Source organism: Pinus tabuliformis, chromosome 9, assembly GCF_031772625.1.
Source record: "Pinus tabuliformis cultivar Carrire ecotype Pingquan chromosome 9, CPIR1, whole genome shotgun sequence".
Lineage (NCBI taxonomy): Eukaryota > Viridiplantae > Streptophyta > Pinopsida > Pinales > Pinaceae > Pinus > Pinus tabuliformis.
The window spans coordinates 1,996,291,415-1,996,296,798 of record NC_142307.1 but is presented as its reverse complement, the minus strand read 5'-3'; the positions used below and the strand labels follow the sequence as shown (position 1 = coordinate 1,996,296,798).

At 35.4% G+C, this 5,384-nt stretch overlaps 1 long non-coding RNA gene across 1 annotated transcript; it reads left to right on the top strand.

Annotated features, from left to right (window-relative positions):
* Window positions 1-370: 370 nt before the first annotated feature.
* On the top strand, window positions 371-1,219 carry LOC149157040 (uncharacterized). Its single transcript, XR_016262189.1, has 3 exons — window positions 371-560; window positions 665-729; window positions 825-1,219. It is a non-coding gene; the product is annotated as an uncharacterized LOC149157040 (long non-coding RNA).
* Window positions 1,220-5,384: the final 4,165 nt, after the last annotated feature.

Here is a 5,384-nt window from a genome sequence, read left to right as displayed (position 1 = left end):
ATCTACACCCATGAATATATCATAATAAAAAATGAAAAAAACCTACATTCCTTAAATATATACCTTCCTACCCTAACAATAATCCACAAAGTTTATTAAAACACCCCAAATGTTTTTTTTACATAGCACAGACACTTTGCAATATATTAATTATATCAATATATTAATTATATCATGAGTTAGCAAGTCCCATGGTACTTGTTATTTAATTTTACATAATAATTACATTTTTTTCACTGACGGGTGCTCATCCGGCTCCAGACTTCAGAACTTTCTTGCGTGCCACCTAGAACCATTACGAGTGTCAATTGGATTGTTATTTTATCACACGGTCCGTGTTCGCCTAGGGTTCCTTTCGGTAACCACCTGACCTAACCCTACCCCGAGTCTTCCATTTGCATTGTTAGTCAGGAGAGGGTTTCACTCTGCAAATTCTTTGAGCGATGGTGAACCCTTGACTCTTCTAGCATCCTGTTTCACTAGTGATATCAAATTCCAAGCATCCACTTTGACTTGTTGCTTCTCAGAGGCTAGCTACGGCTCAGGAAACATGTCCACAGGTATGTCGGTGGCTTAAACAATTTTTTCTTTCTATACTATTATGGGTTTTCATTTTCTGTTTGTTGAGTACTTGGAAATAACAACTACTGTGATTTATTTATAGGTGGTGGTCCTATGACCGAATTATTTACATTATTCACAGGCTTGGTGCAGCGAGGACTCACCTTGGTGGGTAATTCCTCTTTGCGTTTCATGTTCTTATCTTTTTGTTGATTAAAATTGCCAACTAGATTAAGATTCATGTTTTCTAGTCACTTCGACAGGATACCCTATGACTCGACATGGATTTCAACAGGCTAAAACCACTTTCTCCACCACCTCGACTTCAGGTTCGACATCACAGATGCATTTCTGGTTGTTGGGGTGTGATTTAATTCCCAAGTTCAATGTCGTAATGAACAACCAACTGTTTTTATTTAGAATACTTAGGTTTTGTACTCTAGCTTAGGGTTTTTCCATTGGATAAGGAAACGGTATCTGTTTTTCTTATGAAGGAAAGCAACAACTTCCCAACTGTAAGTTCTATGTTTCAATTAAGCTTTTGCTTAGCTATGATTACTCTTGTCGAAGATGGAGATTCTGCCCTGATGGGTTCTTGGTAAAGTGAAAGTTTATGTTTCTTATGAACTTATGGTTCTCCAGTTTGTATTCAGGACTAAAGGTAATATCATAGTTGTTGTTGTTGGAACTGTGTTACTTTGGTTAATAGCCATGCAGCCCTGATATAGTCTTTTCCTTACTATATTTACTATGATGATTATTTTTTGTAGAATTATCACCTGTGTGGGTTCTGGATTTAGTTTCCTTTCCCATTTGTTTAAATTGCATTCGATTATTCCAGTCTAGAGTTGTCAAGACAAGTTGTTGTTGCGCAGATCATTTTATTTAGAGTTTAACCCCTTTGGAACCACCTCTCCAATACCCTATGGTTGTTTTCGAGAGGGAAATCCAAGGGTTTCTCATTGTTTTCTTCCATCTTTCTTAACCCTCGCGGTTTCCAAATCAATTCCTGTTAACAACCATAGGCAGAAGGATAAGTATTATGTGTGGGGTGTATCAAGCTTCTATCAGTATTGTTCATTTTTAACGGTTATTAGATTCGAACTCCAGCTTCTACAAATGATCAAAGTGTAATACAAAGTTATTCTAATTGCGTCTGACTAACTTCTGTTTAGCAAGTATTTCAGTTCTTTTAGACATCTCACAATATTGGCAGTGAGGATTTAATGTGAACAATTATTAATGTGATAATAACTAAACCCTCTCTATTCAGTTCGTTATGTTTTGTTCTTCCTTCGTCAAGGAAATTTACACATAAGAGAAAGAGATGGTTAGTTTTTACATTTTCTTGTTGTTTCCGTTATCTTTGATTAAAATGGATTTAAAGTACAACCTTTATTTCCACATACAAATTTAATTTCCTATAGCCATCAAAGAATCTTTTTGTTTGTTTCTTTTCTCATACAGTCATATATTTATTATATTGCCTACTTTTCTTCCACAGAGAACCTGACAACTACTTAATAATCAATAGACAGAAACTTAGCATAAGAAAGTAAGAACATAACTTATGATTTTTCTTTCCTCTCTATTTTGTTTGTTAATTCGCAGTTATCTTTGAGTTGAGACTCCATAATTTACAAGGATGACCTTTCACCCGACCAGTGAGAATTAGGCTATTACGTCCTGATCCTCCCTCGTGCTTCTTCACCCCAGAACAATTTTTGTGTAGCAGTTATAGATTCACTGGCATCAAGACCTTTCCTCGATCTAGCCTAGAATCCGGTAATTCACAGACCAAGTCAGAATATGGAGTTCTGCTAGCCCTGGTCCAGCTCCAGAATTCTCCCACCAGGCTCCTTCCTTTTCCTTTTCTCCTCTCCCCCCAAGTTCTTCAACTCCTCGTAAATAAAAAGGAAATAACTTCTCATAACTATTAGGTGAAACAAGCACCACTTAGGTCTTTTCGTGTAAATTCTAAAAGTCAACACAAGTGGAAAGAAAATAATTCCAATTAATTATTATTATTCATAATGACTTTATTAGGTTCATCCATAACCACAGTAAATTATCACATATTTACAAAGTACCTGGGGTGTCACATCTTCCCCCCTCAATTGGAACAATGTCCCTAGTATTCATTTCTTTAGCTATTTTTGAAAACATGCCTCCTGTATAAATTCTTTATCTTCCCATGTAGCTTCCTCTAGGCTAAAGTACTTCCATTGCACTGTAACTTGGATGATATCTCACTTCTGTGGCATTATTTCTCTCTAGTCGAGTATGTGCAAAGGCTCTACCAAAAATGCTCTACCAAAAATTCTTTGTCTGTCTCTACTTGTCATCATTACTTTTAATCATTAGTCTATTCTTGTGAGTGTATCTATATATTTTATACAAAAAAAGAGTAAATATTTCATGAATCAATTTATTACCTGAACCTCTTGCTAATTAATAATGTGTGTAGAATCGTAAATATTTTTTTTTTAGAAGTGAAACATGAAACACATTGTGAGCCCAAATGTTGTAGAATATGAAATGACTTATTTCCAGCCAAATGAGAAAACAGTACTATAAAGAAAAAAACATATAAAAGATAAAACAATTAAAAACACAGTGACTATGTGAGCTAACAAATGCTGCAAATCTCATATATTTAATTCAACTATAAACTACATTCTTAAATACTAAAACTATTACTAAAATATTTGTCAATCAACTCTGCAATCAATCTACAGCTAATTTCCAGCACTACTGCAGCTAACAATTTGCTGCCTTATTTTCCAGCACTACTGCAGCTAACAATTTGTTGCCTTATTTTTTGCAGAGAACACTAAATAGAAATTTACATAACTAATTAAGCATTATTCCCAACACTCCCCCTTAATGATTAATGAGGATTTACTATCTTATCTCGTAATGCCAAAAACTGATCTTTTGCAACTACTTTAGTGAATATATCTGCTAGTTGATGGTGAGTATTTATATGCTTCAATTCAATCTCCTTCTTCTGCACCAAATCTCTAATGAAGTGATATTTGAGGTCAAAATGCTTTGTCCTGCTCTGATGAACTCGATTCTTTGCTAACTTGATGGCACTTACATTATCACAATAAATGACTCTAGGCTCAACTTGTTTTTCTCCAATTTCTTCCAAAATTTTTCTGAGCCAAAGAGCTTGTGCACCTGCTGAGGTAACTGCAACATATTCTGCTTCTGTGGATGAGAGGGCAACAATGCTTTGTTTTTTTGAGCTCCATGTAATCAAACCAGAACCAAAAGAGAAACAATTTCCAGATGTGGACTTACGGTCATCAAGACTACCTCCCCAATCTGAATCACTAAATCCAACAAGATTGAACTTTTCAGAAGAGTAGTAATGAATACCAAAATTTAGAGTGCGTTTCACATATCTTAAAATCCTCTTGGCTACCTTCATATGTATTTCAGATGGATTTGTCATATACCTTGAAACAAGTGAAACTGAATATGTAATATCAGGCCTTGTGTGGGTTAGAAAGATGAGGCTCCCCACAATACTTCTGTAAGTTTTCTCATCAACTAAATCAGCACCATCATCTCTACATAATACCTCTCCATGAGCACTTGGAGTAGGGGATGGATGACAATCAAGCATATCAAATTTATTTAGCATATCCTGTGCATACTTTGTCTGACAAATGAAAATCTCATCCCTACTTTGATAAACCTCCATTCCTAGAAAATATTTCATGATGCCTAGATCTTTCATCTCAAATTCATTCATCATAGCAGCTTTGAATTTATCACTCATCTTAGAACTACTACCCATATACAATAGATCATCAACATACAAACTTATGATTAAAATATCAATACCTTCTTGTTTGTAGTAAAGGGTAGGATCATTCTTACTTCTATGGAAGCCATTTTCCTGAAAGTATCCATCAATCCTTGCATACCACGCTCTTGGTGCTTGCTTAAGGCCATACAAAGCCTTCTTCAACTTGTAGACATTATTCTCCTTTCCTTCCACTTCAAAACCTTGTGGCTGCTCCACATATACTTCCCCTTCTAAGTACCCATTCAAGAAGGCACTTTTCACATCCATATGATGTATGCTCCACTTTTTATGAGCTGCTAATGAAATCAACATTCTAATGGTCTCTTGTCTTGCTACTCGTGCAAATGTCTCTTCATAATCAATTCCAAACTTCTGTGTGAATCCTTTAGCAACTAATCTTGCTTTGTGTCTTTCAACACTCCCATCACTGTTAAATTTAGTCTTATAGACCCATTTGGTGCCAATCTTTTCCTTGTCATGTGGAAGCTCTGTCAACTTCCAAGTGTCATTCCTTTGAATGGAATCCATCTCTTCTTGCATGGCTTGCATCCAAACCTCATTAGTACATGCATCTTCAAAACATGATGGTTCAAATTCAGCCTTAGCTAATAAAGCAAAATTGACTATCTCACCTATTAAGCTTTCTTCATGTGCTTGATTTGCACTCCTCTCATAAATATCACTCAATCTTCTTACCTTCCTTGTAGAACTTGGAGAAGAAGTTGGACTTGAACTTGATGTTGAAGAAATTGATGAAGCGCTGCTTGGTGGAGTTAAGCCACTAATTACAGAAACATTAGTTGGCTGCTCATTATCATTATCAACAATTATATCATTCAAAACAGATTTTGTCTTCTCAACATGGCCTTTTTGATGACCATAAACTCCCCCTTCATAAAAAATTACATCTCTTGAGACAATAAGCTTGTTAGTTAGAGGATTATACAATTTATAAGCCTTACTTGTCTCACTATACCCAATAAAAATACATAACTCACTC